General features: G+C 42.9%; 1 protein-coding gene across 5 annotated transcripts in view; it reads left to right on the forward strand.

Moving 5' to 3' along the window:
- NEK6 (NIMA related kinase 6) overlaps positions 1–19,602 on the forward strand; it is a 247,120-nt gene that overhangs the window by 51,023 nt on the left and 176,495 nt on the right. For 3 of the 5 annotated variants that reach the window (XM_073590702.1, XM_073590708.1, XM_073590706.1), the window contains exon 2: positions 3,998–4,199. The exons of 1 other annotated variant lie outside the window; for it this stretch is intronic. The gene's annotated coding sequence lies outside the window, so the exon portion shown is untranslated. Of the gene's footprint in view, positions 1–3,997; positions 4,200–7,468; positions 7,551–19,602 lie in introns of all 5 variants that reach the window. One more of the 5 variants, XM_073590703.1, reaches the window with a different exon arrangement.

Genomic DNA, 19,602 nt, shown 5'->3' on the forward strand with positions numbered 1-19,602 from the left:
GGCTGTTAAAGAAAAAGACAAAAATAACATACCGTAATTAGCCTCCACAAAAGAAATGAAATAAAAAGTGCAAAAAAACAAAGCAAAAATATTTATACTTACACGCTGGTGACCGCCGCGTTGCTGTCGCCGATGACCCTGGGAGGCACTGCGATGACCTCTTGGCCAAGCACCAGATTGGGAAGACTAGAGAAGAAAACAAAAAATGTTATGTCTTTGGATGTAGGCATTTGTTTGCTGTGTGTGGTCTGCAGAACATTGTTTTCTATGTGTTGTGTGTAGTGTGATGTTGTGTTTCTGCGTTTGATGCAAAAAACTTACCAATTGTGAGCCCACTCCAGGTGTCTGTCCACCCCTTCCTTCTTCTTCTGGGAGCTCCTCTTCATCTTGTGATTCCTGTTTTGAAATAAAAGGCAATGAATAGACATATATTACAGAGAAGATGGATTTTGGAAATAAAAACTTACCGTCAAACGCTGACGATGCGAGGGAGGGCTCCCAGAAGATGATGTGCTGTCTTGGCCACACTCCATGCCTGTGGGTGGTGTTCCAGCTGCTGCCATTGCTGCTGCTGCTGCTGCATCTATTGGGCGGCTGTTGAATAAAGAGAAACAAAGGGCCAATGAATATCTTGATATTCAATAGCCCTAGTTTGGAGGAATGGGTGATTTGATAATTACCGTCTCTCATCTGCTGCTGGACTCCCCTCCCGTTGTTCAGCATGCTGCTCCAATTGGGGTGGTGCTGATGGTGCTGCTGCAGATGTCTCCTGCCTTCTCCTGCGCCTGGTTGCTTTCGCCGGATCCGGCGCATTGCGGCGCTCATAGGCTTTCATTGTGTGAAAAAGCCGGACGCGCCGGATCCGGCGTGTCCGGCTTTTTCACCGGAGACAAAAAACGTTACAGTCACCGTTTTTTCCAGACGCCGGATCGCGACACATTGCCGGATCCGGCGAAAACCGGATGAAACGCATGGCCATCCGGCGCGATCCGGCGCAAATGCAAGTCAATGGGGGGGAAACCGGATCCGGCATTGCATTTCGCCGGATCCGGTTTCTGTCAAAAGCGCCGGATCGCGCCTGACAGCGAAAACCTGATGTGTGAAAGAGGCCTTAATTTACTGACTGATACAAGTTATAACCAAAGTTTCTGAACCGTGTGCTAACATAGAACAATGTAACTTTGTAAACTTCTGTATTTTCCTTTCCCTGTCTTTGGAGGCACAATACTGACCCATGTGTTCATGCGTTGCATTCCTCTTGCTTGTTAAAGATTTTAATGTCTTTATTTCCGGGCTTTAGACATATTTCTGCAGTTACTCTATGTGTTTGCAGATTGCTGAATTGTGGTGCTGTGCAATGCGCACATTGTCCCGATTTCCCTGTATTCCCAGCGCGGGTGATATGCTCACTTGCCAAATAAATTCTCGTCCTCTTCTCTCTTTTATTGAGAGCAGCGGATTAGAAGCTAGTCGTATGTGACCGCAAGTGAAACAAATTGTGGATTTTGGGTTAGGAGGCGCGGCATGTCCATGCAGAACGCCCATTTGTCAAAACTGGCCTAAACCTTTTATGTAAATTAAAAGCTGCTTTTTACAGTTCCAGCAGAAGCTCCGAGATTTCCAAAACCTCGTGCACACGCTTGTTTTTGTTTTTTTCTTGACTGAATTTGAGAACTGCAACATTTTTTAAATATGCAGCAATGACGAAAGTGGGAAAAAAACCCGCCACAGTAGACAAAGCACACATGTAATCTGCATCCAGAAAATGCTACAAAATGGGCGTTTTGAATGCTGCATTTTTACTGCCAAAAGAGCAAATTTTTGCTGCAGAAAAAAACGGCGAACGTCGTCATAGCCATGCTCTGCAATATCATCTTCTGTAGTTTAATATTCTGCATAGTCGGCGGATCAGAAAGTCTGTTGTATATGACAAGTTGTGCGGCCTCTGAGCAATGTGATAAACCTTGTCCCAGATAGTTCAAGTGTCATAAAGCAAAAATAAAGCCTTTGTCACGGTCATCAAATTACCGTCTTCTCTAGTGTAATTGCTCAGCAATATCTTTTGTATGACCGGATAGGGTCATAAAGCATGGAGGCCGGCGGTGTAAACAGGTTTTTGTAGCTTGGAGCAGTTTTATATTCAATTCTTGGGACAATCCTGTATCCTGTGTTACATATTTTACTGTCTTATGTAAAATTGTTGCACACCTAAATACATTAATTCCTGATACTATACACTGGAGGAATGAGGTGGCCGGATGTCATACACCGGGAAGGGGGTCTAGGTGAGGTGACCGGATGTTATACACTGGGGTGCGAGAGGCTGGGTGTTTTTACAAACAGGTGACGAGGGGCTGGGTGTTTTGCAGCGGGGGGTGAGGGGCTGGGTGTTTTACACTGGGGGTGTGAAGGGCTGGATGTTTTACATCAGGGCGGTGAGGGGCTGGATGCTTTTTACTGGGTGGGGGGTGTTTTAGATCGGGGGCGAGGGGCTGGGTGTTTTACACGAGGGGGCGAGGGGCTGGGTGTTTTACACGAGGGGGCGAGGGGCTGGGTGTTTTACACGAGGGGGTGAGGGGCTGGGTGTTCTACACGGGGGGGCGAGGGGCTGGATGTTTTACCCCGGGTCAGTGAGGGGCTAGATGTTTTACAGCAGGTGGAGAGGGGCTGGATGTTTTACACCGGGGGGGCTGGATGTTATACACTGGGTGGGGGGTGAGGGGCCCGGCTGTTATACACTGGGTGGGAGGGTGAGGGGCCTGAATGTTAAACACCCGGCAGAGGGAGTGAGGGATTGGATGTTATACAATGGGGGGCGAGTTGGCCAGATGAAACTACAGGTATCCCAATACTTTAGTCCACATAGTGAATGTTAAGGTACTGTCACACTTAGCGATGCACCAGCGATCCCGACCAGCGATATGACGCGGTCAGGAACACTGGTGCATCGCTAAGTGGTCGCTAGTGAGCTGCCACACAGGCAGATCTCACCAGCGACATAGCAGGGGTCGGGGGTCGCTACTTACCTGTCAGACGAGGCGATCCTGACGTCCTTCCGTCCGCGTCCATGTGTCGCTCGTCGGCGCCACAGGAAGCTGACGACGAGAAACGTTCCAGGACGTTTTCGCGCGATCAGCGATAACCAGCGGGGGGAGCGGTCGGAAGTAAGTATCAGACATAGCGATATCGCTAGCAATATCGCTATAACGTCATAAAAACCAGTGACGTTATAGCGATATTGCTAGCGATATCGCATAGTGTGACAGGCCCTTTAGTGTGTGGTGGTCATTCAGTAGTAAAATAAAGTATTGGGTATCACTTTTATATCCTGCATTAGTTTATTTGGAGTGTAATGCATTATGAAAGACTAATAAGTTTTCCCACATTTGCCTGTAAAAAGTTTTTAAAATTGTGGAACGTATGATCTTTCTCCTTGCATTAGCTATTAATGTATTTGTACATTGAATATTCTGTTTTCGAGAAGACATGAAATCACTGCATATTTTATGGCACAAGAAGGGGTGTACTGTCTTGTGATGAGCAATGATATAACCAGTGACTTTTCAGAAAGCACTCTCGGATTTTGCACAATCAAGCCTTTTTAGTCCGAATTTCCTGTTAAACTTCCATGACGTACTAAAAATGAGTTGTCATTGTATCACACTGCAAGGACGTCCATGAAATCAGTTTCACACCGAAAGTGTTCTTTTTATGAGGTCTCTTGGAATTCTGCCATCATGTCGTCTGATTGATGGGTTAAACGTCTGCATTAGCAGAAGAGACAGAGTCACATTTCAAGAACACAGACGTCATATCCCCTTCCCCACCGGAGCTGTCCAGCTCAGGTTACTACCCAAGCAAAGACTCAAAAGAAAACATATCAGTGAGCATATGCTCTACCATGGGTTGTATCTCAGCTATGTCTTCAAAATCTTAGAATGAAGTGGAGCAAGGAATTGTAAAAAAAAAACAACCTTTCTCTTCTAAACTTTTGTAGGTGATATTCAGAGTTGTACAAACCAAAATCATTCGAGAAGTGTGGACTGCCCCGAGGATTGTGCTGCCTGAACCTGGAGAGGTGACACTTGGCCTACAACATCCATAGAAGAAGCTTAACTTGAAAGCATCAAGAGCAAGACAATGTGGCCATTGGGATAAATATATGTGCTGACCTTACCGTGCCGACCAAGTTGTAATTGGTAAGTGTCCTGATTCCGTTACTACGTAGCAGAATGGTGTGTCGGATATTGTGCCGATTTTTGTGTGAGCTCTTATGTTGAATTTATCTTCACAGTTGATGGCAGTAAGAACTGATAAATGATCAAGGTTTGAATTACCGTGGCCATTTGGAAAGTTGAATGTTTCGCTATGACTTGTCAGGATTTTGTTGTCCCTCACGCACCTTTATTTTAGCTTATGTTATTCTGGGTCGATTTCTTGTGTTATGTTTGTGTAACGACAATATTATACGTAATGAAGCACGTTTAGTGGTATCGCTATGGTATCTCACTCACCACAGGTCAAGTGTGTTAGGGGGAGTTGATGATTTACCCTAAATCTCGCAATGCTCTTAAAGGGTTTATCCAGGACTTAATTTTTAATCCCACGGTAAAAAATCAAGGCAAGTACTAACTAACTGCTTGCCTGTTCTGCCCGGCGCTGGCACTTAGTGGCCAGAGACTGCTACTGCTGGCGATTTCAGCTGATCCACGTCAACAGAGCAGCTCTCGCTCTTCCGGGCTGCTTTGTCGATGGGTTGTGACTGCCTGTGTCATGCTGATTGACAGGGGGCTCTTCGCAGTTAGGCAGTGGCTGTCAGTCGGCATGGCGCTGCCAGTCCCATCAAGACAGCAGAGTAGAAAAGAAGCCGCTGCTCTATCGAAGTGCAGTAGAGATCGGCATCAAGCACAACAGGCAGGTAAGTAGGTAAAAATTACCTGCCTGTTAGTTTTTAGGCCCATAGTTAAAAAAACAAAATTGCCTTGAATAAACTCCTTAAGACCAGGTTCATTATTCCAAAATCCACAGACCCAGAATGGACCATGATGTCCAGACAATATGTGGGTCTCCTGATCCAAACTCACTAACCTCATTGGCATAGATGAAGCTGTTGAGTCTGTGTCAGGAAACCCACAGCCTATCCAAAGATTGCGGTCTGTACTCGTACTGTGAAAGTCGGAGATGTGATGCTGGCCGGACTCTGGTTAGAAGTTAGGGATTAAAAAGCCCCCGTTATAAAGCAGGTTCAAGATCAGGTATGACCCTGTACTTAAAGGGAACCTGTCAACAAGTATGTTGTTCTTGACGCTGCCTTTGTGTTGGACAGGAAAATAATAGCTTTCTAAAGTAGTAAGTCTCTAAAATAAGGCCTTTTTAAAGCGTAAAGAAAAAAAGAAAAAACTTTGTAAATTAGCATGCAATACCTGAAAGAAGTTGAGGGGGAAGGCGGTATTTTCGGGGGTCAGGTAGTGCTAGCATTACAATCCTGCTCCTGAAGCTGTGAGCGGTACACCACACTTCACTTGCTCCGCAAACCACTTGTGCCGGATTGTAATGCCGGACTTGTAGGACTCCAGTAGAGACCAGAAGCGCCCCCTTGACTCTAAACAGATAGCACTTGTTTCTATAGTGTCTAGTAACAGAAGTGTATGGAGTCCGACCGTATGTCTGAAGTCTCATACAAAAGCTTAGAGTAGTACAGTTAGTTCTCACAGTATAAATGGGTTGTCCAGGGTTAGTAAAACATGACTGTTTATTTTTTCTTTTTTTTTTTCAGAAACAGTGCCACCCCTGACAATGGGCATTGTGTGGTATTGCACCTCAGCTTATTCACTTCGACAGAGCCGAGTTGCAATACCAGATGCTCTTTACAAAAGAAAGCAGTCTTATTTTTCTAATCCTAAACAAACAATTCAAGCATTACCATACGTATGGCCGAAGTTGCAACAAGCAAAATCAGGATTGCCAAGATTGGCGGTGCACAAATTAATATAGATGTTCTGAACAAGCACTGTTTGACTTTCTGTATCATGATTGTCGCTTGCTATATACACTGCTCAAAAAAATAAAGGGAACACTTAAACAACAGAATATAACTCCAAGTAAATCAAACTTCTGTGAAATCAAACTGTCCACTTAGGAAGCAACACTGATTGACAATCAATTTCACATGCTTTTGTGCAAATGGAATAGACAACAGATGGAAATTCTTGGCAATTATCAAGACACCCTCAAAGGGATGGTTTTGCAGGTGGGGACCACAGACCACATTTCAGTACCAATGCTTTCTGGCTGATGTTTTGGTCACTTTTGAATGTTAGTTGTGCTTTCACACTCGTGGTAGCATGAGACGGACTCTACAGACCACACAAGTGGCTCAGGTAATGCAGCTCATCCAGGATGGCACATCAATGCGAGCTGTGGCAAGAAGGTTTGCTGTGTCTGTCAGCGTAGTGTCCAGAGGCTGGAGGAGCTACCAGGAGATGTGGAGGGGGCCGTAGGAGGGCAACAACCCAGCAGCAGGAAAGCTACCTCCGCCTTTGTGCAAGGAGGAACAGGAGGAGCACTGCCAGAGCCCTACAAAATGACCTCCAGCATGCCACAAATGTGCATGTGTCTGCACAAACGGTTAGAAACCGACTCCATGAGGATGGTCTGAGTGCCTGATGTCCACAGATAGGGATTGTGGGGATTGTGCTCACAGCCCAACACGTGCAGAATGCTTGGCATTTGCCACAGAACACCATGATTAAGGCGGCACGACCGCTGAAAAGAGTATGATTTTAAATGCACTTTAAGCCTGTGACTGTCACTGGTAAGAATTACCCGTTTTTGTGTCTCCGGATATAATGATGGATTTTGGACTTATGTGCTTTTTAATGAAAATGGAATAAAAGTTTTTTTTATGGATATCACCCACGCTGGTCTTCTGCTTCACCTGTAGTTTGGAGATTCCTAAATGTTTTTCAGAAATAAATGGACATAAAAGGAGTATTTTTCATGGTGAAAAAGCCTGAAACAAAAAGTAACTTTTTTCTTTTTGTTTTCGAAGTCCTGAAAGGTAGCGCTATTAAGTTTTACTTATTATAGGTTGTCTCCTGGATTCAGGTTTCCAGAGACGTATCCTACTCATTAAGAAAGGGAAGAAGCATGTTTTCCCCAGGCATTGACAGCACAGATTTATGGCACTTTCCAAGAATAAAAATGTAGGATGTAATAGAACAAATTTCATAGGGGTAAAAAAAAAAAAAAAAAAGCCTAAAATATTTCTAGCAAAATGTCTCCGTGTGTAAAAGCACAATTTATACTAGTAATTGGGATGTCAGTCTGGATGGAACAATATGTATAAACCCATGGATAAGCTATAGTGCACTTATTATAATCCTCACTGGTAGACTTTGGCTTTTTTTTTCATGGTGCGAAAAACAGAGATAAATATCTGGTGTGTGTTGCCTTTTTTTTCCCCCAGTCATTGGTAGTAATTGATAAATTGCTGGAGCCATAGACGTGCCCCCAATCAATGGCAGCTCAAACCAGGTGACAGATCAAAGGTAAAAATCAGTCCTCACATGATTTTTTGTTCCAGAAACTCAAAAAGTGACTTTATTTATTTTGATAAAATAATAATACAAGTAAAAATATGAAACTTTGTAATATATCTTTGACAGAGGAATCTGTTTTTTTTTTCCTCCAGGACTGATTTTTCATTCTTAGTTTACCCATGAATTGAGTATTTTATGTATTCAATAAAGACAGATTTCCCCACTACTGAGCTGAAGGAGGGTGACAGCTGGTGCTGATAAAGTTCTATGGAGAATTGTATTTGTAGTTTCTGCAGAATGTCTGTGTCGTCCTCTAGCTCCTCCCTTCTTCATAGAATTTTATAAGCACCAACTGTCACCTCCTATCTCGTTAATGGGAAAGTCTTTATTCACTGAATACGGATCTTACCCATGATTAGAGGGTGAAAGATCAGTCTAGGAGGAGAAAGAAATACAAGAGAAGAAAATTTGGAGCAATGCGTCCAGAGAGTAATGTAAAAAGGTATAAGTTAATTACAAAACCATAAATATAACACATATTGAAAGCAGTAAAATATACATTATACAAATGAGATCAGGTAGATGGCGGTATGTACATTCCTATTACATCAGGTAGTTACATGATATAGTGCAACTTAAATCCTGAGGGACAATCTGAGGCAGTGGGACGGTAAATAGTATTTAGCAGTGAAAGTATCTAGAACAAGTCCCGCCCCAACCAAGTATGACCACCCCATGCCCTACAGGTTCTTACCCATTGTGAGATGTATTGGATCACACGCCACAAAGCTCCAACGCGCGTTTCGCATTGGCTTCCTCAGGGGGCTCTGCCTCAGGAGGTAAAAGAAGCAGATTGCTCTGATAACATATACAGTGCCTACAAGTAGTATTCAACCCCCTGCAAATTTAGCAGGTTTACACATTCGGAATTAACTTGGCATTGTGACATTTGGACTGTAGATCAGCCTGGAAGTGTGAAATGCACTGCAGCAAAAAAGAATGTTATTTCTTTGTTTAATTTTTTTTTAAATTGTGAAAAGTTTATTCAGAGGGTCATTTGTTATTCAACCCCTCAAACCACCAGAATTCTGTTTGGTTCCCCTAAAGTATTAAGAAGTATTTCAGGCACAAAGAACAATGAGCTTCACATGTTTTGATTAATTATCTCTTTTTCCAGCCTTTTCTGACTATTTAAGACCCTCCCCAAACTTGTGAACAGCACTCATACATGGTCAACATGGGAAAGACAAAGGAGCATTCCAAGGCCATCAGAGACCAGATCGTGGAGGGTCACAAGGCTGGCAAGGGGTACAAAACCCTTTCCAAGGAGTTGGGCCTACCTGTCTCCACTGTTGGGAGCATCATCCGGAAGTGGAAGGCTTATGGAACTACTGTTAGCCTTCCACGGCCTGGACAGCCTTTGAAAGTTTCCTCCCGTGCCGAGGCCAGGCTTGTCCGAAGAGTCAAGGCTAACCCAAGGACAACAAGGAAGGAGCTCCGGGAAGATCTCATGGCAGTGGGGACATTGGTTTCAGTCAATACCATAAGTAACGTACTCCACTGCAATGGTCTCCGTTCCAGACGAGCCCGTAAGGTACCTTTACTTTCAAAGCGTCATGTCAAGGCTCGTCTACAGTTTGCTCATGATCACTTGGAGGACTCTGAGACAGACTGGTTCAAGGTTCTCTGGTCTGATGAGACCAAGATCGAGATCTTTGGTGCCAACCACACACGTGACGTTTGGAGACTGGATGGCACTGCATACGACCCCAAGAATACCATCCCTACAGTCAAGCATGGTGGTGGCAGCATCATGCTGTGGGGCTGTTTCTCAGCCAAGGGGCCTGGCCATCTGGTCCGCATCCATGGGAAGATCGATAGCACGGCCTACCTGGAGATTTTGGCCAAGAACCTCCGCTCCTCCATCAAGAATCTTAAGATGGGTCGTCATTTCATCTTCCAACAAGACAACGACCCAAAGCACACAGCCAAGAAAACCAAGGCCTGGTTCAAGAGGCAAAAAATCAAGGTTGGAGTGGCCTAGTCAGTCTCCTGACCTTAACCCAATTGAAAACTTGTGGAGGGAGCTCAAGATTAAAGTCCACATGAGACACCCAAAGAACCTAGATAACTTGGAGAAGATCTGCATGGAGGAGTGGGCCAAGATAACTCCAGAGACCTGTGCCGGCCTGATCAGGTCTTATAAAAGACGATTATTAGCTGTAATTGCAAACAAGGGTTATTCCACAAAATATTAAACCTAGGGGTTGAATAATAATTGACCCACACTTGTATGTTTAAAATTTATTAAAATTTAACTGAGCAACATAACTTTTTGGTTTGTAAGATTTATGCATCTGTTAATAAATCCTGCTCTTGTGTGAAGTTTGAAGGCTCTAACTTATTTGCATCTTATCAAACCTGCTAAATCTGCAGGGGGTTGAATACTACTTGTAGGCACTGTATTACAAAGTTGCTTATTTTCATGTGTACTATTGATTGATGAAATAAAAATTAAAACACTAGCTACTCTTTAAAGGGGATGACTCCCAATTAAAATGTATCCCATATCCACAAGATGGGTGGTAAGTGTATGATCTGTGAGGAACCCCTTTGCTGGGATGCCCAGCGACTATAAGCACAGGCAGAGTTTGTCCCTTTGTTTTGAATGGTATAATGGTGTTACATCCCAGGATTATGTCATTTGGTACTATGTGCATATTATGTATTGGCAATGATTTTTTCATTCTCCCTTAACCACATCATGCCCAATTCTACAAAATATGCGATTAATTGGTGTTTTGGTTATATAAAGAGAAATTATACTGACAAGTATTATTTCTCACAGCAAAACACACCTTAGAAATGATTTTCCTCCACAGTACATTGCAATAATAAGGTTAACTAAGGACAGGGAAAGCTGCTTTCTCTGTAATAAAGCTCTGCTTTGTTTGTGATGTACGCCGATATATTTCTTTCCTTTGATATCTGCTGTATTTCTCGTTCTGGTAATTAGAAACTACTTTTTTCTGAAGTTTTTTCTCTGTAGTGAATTTATGGTGAGTTTAATAAATACCAGCCGTTAACGTGGCAAGTGGCAAGTACGAGATAATGGTTAAAATCATCCTGTAATAATATTACTTCAGGGTACAGTTCTATATCTTCTACTTGTACATTGCCCAATCTGCTGCAGAATCCCTTTAAGATGACAACGATACTGTCCATTTCAGTTTGTCTATGGGAGTGAAAAACAAAGGTGAGCTTACGCTAAGACTGGCTTTTCATATGCCAGTGTTAAAGAGTACGTTACCATGCAAAAAAAGGGGAAAGTTTTGGCTCTTATTTTATTCCCGCTTCTCCCATGAGTATTCCATTTTTTTCTTATCTTTTAAATCCACCATATGGTTCCAGAGATATGATCCTATGTACAGTGGGTATGGAAAATATTCAGATCCCTTTACATTTGTCACTCTTTGTTTCATTGCAGCCATTTGGTAAATTCAAAAACGTTCATTTTTTTTCTCATTAATGTACATTCTGCACTCCATCTTGACTGAAAAAAACCAGAAATGTAGAAATCTTTGCAAATTTATTATAAAAGAAAAACTGAAATATCACATGGTCATAAGTATTCAGACCCTTTGCTCAGACACTCATATTTAAGTCACATGCTGTTCATTTACTTGTGATCCTCCTTGAGATGGTTCTACTCCCTTATTGGAGTCCAACTGTGTTTAATGAAACTGATAGGCCGTGATTTGTAGAGGCACACACCTGTCTATATAAGACCTCAAAGCTCACAGTGCATGGCAGACCAAATGAGAATCATGAGGTCAAAGGAACTGGCCAAGGAGCTCAGAGACAGAATTGTGGCAAGGCACAGATATGGCCAAGGTTTCTAAAGAATTTCTGCAGTACTCAAGGTTCCTAACAGCACAGTGGCCTCCATAATCCGTAAATGGAAGAAGTTTGGGACCACTAGAAGTCTTCCTAAACCTGGCCGTCTAGCCAAACTGAGCTGTCATTGGAGAAGAGTCTTGGTGAGAGAGGTAAAGAAGAACCCCAAGAACACTGTGGCTGAGCTCCACAGATGCAGTAGGGAGATGGGAGAAAGTTCTACAAAGTCAGCTATCACTGCAGCCCACCACCGGGCTTTTGTCCGGGCCACTCTGCCATAGAAGCCTCTCCTCAGTGCCAGACATATGAAAGGCCTGCATAGAGTTTTCTAAAAAAAACACATGAAGGACTCCCAGACTGAGACATAAGATTCTCTGGTCTGATGAGACGAATATAGAACTTTTTGGTGATAATTCTAAGCGGTATGTGGGGCGAAAACCAGGCACTGCTCATCACCTGCCCAATGCAATCCTTACAGTGAAACATGGTGGTGGCAGCATCATGCTATGGAGGTGATTTTCAGCTGCAGGGACAGGATGACTGGTTGCAATTGAAGGAAACATGAATGCGGCCAAGTACAGAGATATCCTGGATGAAAACCACTTCCAAAGTACTCTGGACCTTAGACTTGGCCGAAGGTTTGTAAGAAGATGAACCAGGACAAAGTCAGCGGTTGCCGGTACACTTTGGGGCCGGAACTATCGGGACTGTCACCACTGTTGCTGGGGGATGATTCTTCTGAGTGGGGAGGACCTTTGCACTGGACAGCAGGGGGCGTGGGGGAGATAAAAGGGGCTGTGCGCGGGAAGGCGACAGGAGAACAAGAAGAAGGTTGACTCCCTTCCCACTGCTCCGACTGCTAACTCCTCATCATCCATCCCCCAGCGGTTTGACTTGTCAACTGACTGTGTCCTTACTGAGCTGTCCCCAGACCTTCCTTTACTGGATGGCTCCTTCCCGCTCTCCGTGAAAGATAATCTTACTGGCTCTGTTCCTGGCGACTACTTCAGAGGTTCACACACTGCCGCGGCCTGCGAGCATGCATGCTATTCGTGTTCTGCACCATTCCAGAGGAATCATCAAAAGAGACTGTTTCTACGTTCCAACACACTCAAGCCAAGCGAGCCCGGATACATTGTCACGGTCGGGAGATATTCCAGCATCTCCCCAACAAAGAACTGCAAGCGATAAGTTATCTTTTTCGTCGACCTTTTTCCCAAATATTGTGTTTTTGTTCAAATCCTGTTGTTGCACTCAGTGTTCCCTTGTTATTCCACTGTTGATTTCATCTCCCTGTGCGGAGTATTCCTTGTATGACAATAACCTGTTGTAGTAAATCCTGTTAACCCCTTCTCTGCCTCCGGCTCTTCACTGCTTCCAAGGAACCTCACAGGTTCACCTTCCAACAAGACAATGACCCCAAGCACACAGCTAAAATAACAAAGGAGTGGCTTGAGAACAACTCTGTGATCATTCTTGACTGGCCCAGCCAGAGCCCTGACCTAAACCCAATTGAGCATCTCTGGAGAGACCTGAAAATGACTGTCCACCAACGTTCACCATCCAACCTGATGGAACTGGAGATGATCTGCAAGGAAGAATAGCAGAGGATCCTCAATTCCAAATGTAAAAACTTGTTGCATCATTCCCAAGAAGACTCATGGCTGTACTAGCTCAAAAGGATGCTTCTACTCAATACTGAGCAAAGGGTCTGATTACTTATCATGTGATATTTAAATTTTTCTTTTTTAATAAATTTGCAAAAATGTCTACATTTCTGTTTTTTTTCCAGTCAAGATGGGGTGCAGAGTGTAAATTAATGAGAAAAAAATTTAACTTTTTTTAATTTACCAAATGGCTGCAATGAAACAAAGAGTGAAAAATTTAAAGGGGTCTGAATACTTTCCATACCCACTGTATTTAGCGCTCACAGGAATCTCGGGGGATGTGTCTTTAGGCTGCTCTTCATTTTCCTCCTAGCACTGCCCGAAAAGAGCAGTCTAAAGACACACCCCTGAAGAGTCTTGAAAGGCATTTTCCTTCTTGGCGCCTTCCTGTAATAATGTCCCCCATCCTGGCGCCTTCCTGTAATAATGTACCCCATCCTAATAACAAACAACTGACTGGCACATCCAAGCTAGTGTGAATAGGTGCATACTAGGAGCCGCCATCGGCATTTACAATATACAAAAAAGGTTGTGCTCTATTGTGCTAAACCATGTCAATGTGAAATGTATGAAATATGAATAGCAATACTGCTTCTGAATATTAGGAAAGACATGAGACGCTTTGCACATAATTTGGCCAATTTATGTCTATTTATGTTAATAAACCAGCGTCAAGGTGGTCTCAAAAACTGATTGGTCCCTATGTATCAATGTGAATACCTCTCTTAGGCTGATGTCTGAATTCAGGCATCAGCCTAAGAGAGGTATTAACATTGATATGTAGGGACCTATCAGTTTTTGAGATCACCTTGACGTTGGTTGATAAGCAGACATGAATTGGCCAAATTATGTGCAAAGCGTCTCGTGTCTTTCCTAATATTCAGAAGCAGTATTGCTATTCATATTTCATATATTCCACATTGACATGCTTTAGCACAATAGAGTGCAACCTTTTTTGTATATTGTATATGGGGTAGCTCCTCTTGGTATGCATCTATTCAGACTAGCTTGGAAGTGCCAGTCAGTCTTTTGTTATTTGTATGTTAGCTTACTGACCGAGCACTCCGCCCTTCAACATGTGATGATTTTAATTACAGCAGGTTCCTACCTACCCATAAATGCAGGCTTTACTGAGAGATATGTCCCCCATCCTGTCTCCTTCTTGTAAAAATATCCCCCATCCTGGCGCCTTGTAATAATATCCCCCATCCTAGCGGCTTCTTGTAATAATGTCCTCCATCTTGGACCCTTCCTACAATAATATCTCCCATCCTGTCGCCTTCCTGTAATAATGTTCCCCATCCAGTCACCTTGCTGTAGTAATGTCCTCCATCTTGGACCATTCCTATAATAATATCCCTCATCCTGAGCCATTTCCAGTAATAATGTTCCCCTGTCCATTCCAACACATTTTAAAATAACCCCACCCCTCCCCCAAAAAAGCCAGTTCTTCTCACCTTCATCCACTTCCACGACTCCTGGTGCCTTCTTCTATAGCCAGCGCAGGAGTCACTGCCATGTGGCACCCATGATGGGCAAGCCAATGTCAGCTGCCGGTGTCTGATTGGCCAGTGGCATGTATTGCAATGCAGAGAGTCGGTGGGTTCGCTCTCTCACAGGCCCGGTCACACCCTCTGCTACTGTGACCATTATGCCTTCTTGGATATCGGTCAGATGCCTCTCTCACAGCCAAACCAGATCTCCCACTTTGCACTGATGAGGGGCAGTACCCCGAAACACAGTGTCTGCAAATGGAGATTCTGGTTTGGCTTTTATCCGAAGTCATGTAACTAGGCTCGTTAAAGGGTCAACATTGACTTTTAGGATTGCTACTTCCAATAGGTGGCACTAGAGTTCTAGTCCTCTTCCTCTCTGAAGAGACAATTTTGCATAATTAGCATTATGCCTTTGGCTCTTACGAATGGATCTTTTAAAAATCTGATCAAACTTGGGGGAGCTCTGTCTTCTGGGTGTCATCTGTGTCTCACTGATCCCCACAATCTTTAATGGTGCAATGGATGAGAATACGGTGTGCTCTGAGTCACACAGAGCCATTCATTAAACTGCTGTGTGTATGGACCAATTAACGTCTCTGGGTCGGTGCACTATTGATATATCAATGCGGACAACTCTAGAACATGTCACATGGATGTGTGAATGTAGCCTTACAGAGAGATTTTCACCCGGAAGCAATACTAAAAAAAAGAAAATGATTGTCCCATTCGCACACATGCGTAGCCATCGGTTTCCCTATGGCCTATATGTGTTGCCATCTCAGCTGTGTCGCTCCTTCCCAAATACATCATTCAGAATATAAAGAATAATATCTGTCTGAAAAAGGAGCTAAAAATATCCAAATTCCATTATGTAATTTTTTTTCTCTCTCCTGAGTTTAATACTTTGCTAAAAGCGGCTTTTACGGCTTTTGACTGCCGACCAGGAAAGTAGCTAAAGTCTCGTTGATGATCTGTTTCCACGTCCATTTTTTTTTTAGGCTGAGTACTAGATATCCAGTAATTCATCACAAGGTCTATTCTTCTTCGTAACTTTATAAAGTATCCCTCATGTGCAAATGACATTAACAAGGAAACGGAAGGTTTGTTTTCTACATTTATCACTGGCTCCACCAAATCATGTCTAAAATGTGGCAGCTAAAATCATTTGACTCCTGCTGTCGCCCGTTCCTTTCTATTTTATATGTAGAGCAGCCGTAAATCTGCCCCTACCCTTTTTTTTTTTTTGCTCCATTGATGCAAAACCTCCACGGGGGACTCGGATCCACCATTCTTCCATGACTTACTAGAGCTGAGGACTTCACAGGCTCTGCTGTCCCCTCTAACACTTGCGGTTCTGTGTAAACTTTGCCGTTTTGTTTTTTTCACAGGTACATGTCTATTCTTTCACATTGCAAGCATTGTGCAAGCATTTCACTTTCTTCTGGCAGGCAAACAATGACTTTACTGGCATCTCAAGGCACCACAAAGTCTGAATCAACAAGGAAGGGCATTCCATCCATCTGCAGGACAAAAACACTCTGCCGGGTCACGGGAATTGTTCGGTGCTTAGCGGACCGGGTCTTGCAGATTTTTCAATAATTTTTTTCTATAAAGCCGTTAATGATACATACCACAGAGCGTTTCTGTAGTAAAGGATGCTTAATGGGGGTCCGATTCGTTCTATTCCTTTTTTGGAAATATATTTATCTTCACGTCGTCTACTGCGAGACCCCCAGCAACGAGCTTTACCCCGCAGTGGATGAACTGACGTGTCACTTCTTCCGGAGAGATGCTCTCGTATCAGATTCTAACCTTCCATGCTCCTATAGAAGCTAATGGGAAAGTGGAACATAAAGGGGTTGGCCATGATTGGGCAAAAGATTGTAATCACTCTCTGGTCTTTGGCCATCTATTACCAGTTTCGAACAGGTTTGGCAAAGGCCCGCCAGTAACATTGATTCTTGGTGCCCACTGTTCAGGTTACATGCAAAAATAACCTGACCCTAGTACACAAATTAACTTGCCTTTTATGTAATATTAGCTTAAATGATTAAATTATACCTTTTTATGCAAATTGTGACTCAAGTGTAATAGCACTACTCATTAGACGTCCTTCACAGGGGCCTACCGGAGGATTCTCCTGTTCCCCCGTGGGCCAGTCCGAGCCTGTCCAACCAATCACTTGGCTCCGTGGTAGACTCAACAAGACTGCTAAAGTCAGCGTGAAACATCACCGATGCAGCGCTGAGAAGAAAGTAGAGCAATCTGAAGTGGCTACACATCATCAAGTAATGCTACTTTTGGCATCACCTGCCTTCTCCTGATTTCTGTCCAACCTTGGGCAATCCCTTTAATTTTACAACATAATTTGTGCTATAAGGTGTCGACTCTTCAGTCTGTTGCAATTTTCTGGCAGAAAAACTGTTTGAACAGTTGCAATTTTTTTTTGCACAATTTCATAGTTGCACACAAATTGTGTGACTTTTGATGTGTTTTACACCGGTCTTGGTCATCTCCCTCAACTTTTGGGAAAAGTAGGCAGAGCCCAGCCAGGAGGGGTGTGGCTGAGCACGCCTGATAAATGAATTCTAACTTATGCCACAAAAATGGCATAAATTATGATAGGAATGAGTGCCAGTGGCTCTTGCGATGACAGACTTAAAGGCTATGGAAACATTTAACGTGATTTTTTTTTTAGAAAATAAAAAATTGGTTAAAAAACCCACAGCCATCTCACCAACTAGACCCTCAGGTGCACGAAACTCCGTCTTGAAGGGCCGAGGTGAATCCAAAGACTGAATAAATTGTATGTCCTAGCTCCTTTAAAAGATTTCTCAATTCTTTATTAATACATATCAAAAATATAATCTTGCGGTAAAAACTCCATAAAAATGGTGCTGTAGGGAGTGCAAGCGACGCGTTTCGATCTAGAAACAGATCTTTATCAAAGCTTTGACTATATTTTTATATGTATTGACAAAGAGCTGAGAAGTCTTTTAAAGGAGATGGAACGTACAATTTATTCAGTGTTGTGATTTTTTTTTTTACATACATTAATGCGGTTTTATTAACTTACAGGTAACAACTAAGTTTGTCTTCAGTAGTTTGTTGCCTGGCTCAAGTTTGTGTTTTGTGCGAGTGTTTCAATAATAAAAGCTGGATGTGAGGTGTGTGTGTATCCAGGGTACTTGTGTCCTTCATTAACACATATATCAGCATAGTTTCTTCTTTCCAGTTATTTCCTCTCAATGTGCTTTCCTCCTTTTCATATGGTTTGTTTTCTCTGCCCTCTCTGAGATACTTTCCTCCCTCTCCTTGGTGTGGAAATCTGTACACAATATTCCCTCCCTGACTGCTCTAACACTGAAAGAAGGGAAGGGAGAGGAGAGCAGAGAGCGCTGTGATTAAAAGGAACAGTTCTGAAGGATTTGTATCAATTTTGCAAAAGTTCCAAGCTAAATAAATTATGTAATGTAAAGATCACTTGCATTTTTTTAAGTGACTGTTTATCCAATTGGTAGTGTCCCCTGGCAAAATTTGTTGCTTCCCAGGTCTGCCAGAAGAGCTACCTGGGTTGATCAGCTGATCGCTTTGGCACCTGCATTTTGAAACAAAGCATGAAATCTCGAATCAACAGACAGCATGAAAATATGTATGACAGAAATCGCAGTGAACACATGTAATCAATATAAAATCTGCAAAAGATACAGATTCAGATTACAAATTGATTACAAAAAAGACTAATAATGAGCCATTGACAGAAACCCTTAAAGGGAATCTGTCAGCAGGTTTTTGCTTGCAATCTGAGAGCTGCATGATGTAAGGGAGAAAGCCTTATTCCAGTTGTGTGTCACTCACTGGGATACTTGGTACAGTTTTGATAAAATCACGGTTTTCTCTGCTGTAGATGTAGCAGAGCTCAAATGCTGAGCTGTTTATAACCCCGTCCACACCACTGATTGGCAGCTATCTGTGTAGCTTGCCAGCAAGCTGCCAATCAGTGGTGGAGGCGGGGTTACGCTGAGTATCCTGACTGCTCTGCAGGTGACACCTAGTCCTGCAGTGATAATCTCCTGCTGATAAAACACTTATTTGCTCTACATTGTTGCTGTCAGATTAATTAGCGAAAACCTGCTGATAAATTCTCTTTAAATGCATAAAAACAAGAAATCCTTTATAAAAATGGATTGCAGCTCGTACCATTATGAAGAGAAGCCACAATCCTAGTGTGAACAGTGCTTATAGGAGTGTCGACGACATTATGGCCGGACAGTGCCAATTTGTTAGTGTTGCTGCTTCCGATACACCTATCGCATGAACAGGTCTAGTAGTTACTGAGCCCAAAGGCATAATGTAAATTTCGTAGAAAAACTATTAGAATTGTAAATTGACATGATAATGTGGCAATTAATTTTGTAATTTTGTTTATCTAGCTAAAAACAGAATTCCAAAGATAAGTGGCCTCCCAGCTTGAGGCCGACAGGGATCACAGCAGGCTTAATATTTGACAGCAGGTGGGTTAAGGAGCAGGTTAGTCTCTGGGTGCGCTCGGTCCAGGGTTGCACCAAAGTAGAGAAAAATGAGCCTAGAGGGTTACAGAATAGTGCTGGAAATGCGGTAACACAATACAGTGCAAATGGAGAGCTGCTGCTACATGTTTTCAGTTCTTTTGACTAACTTGGCAAGGAGGCTTTAAAAATGCATATTCTATATAGTGGCTGGATCAGTCATTCTGGCTTGTGAATTTTTGAGGAATTCAGGCAGTCAGCCCAGAAGAGGGGAGAGTTTCCTGGCTCTGCGCAATCCCACGTTTTCATCATCCCATGAGACCAGCCGTAAAAAAAAAGCCTTTGCACAGAGCATTTTGGAGAAATGGCAATATGAAGCATTGTTTTATTACCAGTATGTGCTGGATTATTTTGACAGGCTCCTTCTTTTACTAATCCTTTTTTTTTTTTTATTATTTTTTATCAATGTTGCAGCTTTACTTTTATTGCAGAA

The sequence above is a fragment of the Dendrobates tinctorius genome, unplaced genomic scaffold, assembly GCF_039654945.1.
Source record: "Dendrobates tinctorius isolate UK_male_01 unplaced genomic scaffold, ASM3965494v1 ptg000120l, whole genome shotgun sequence".
Taxonomy (NCBI): Eukaryota; Metazoa; Chordata; class Amphibia; order Anura; family Dendrobatidae; genus Dendrobates; species Dendrobates tinctorius.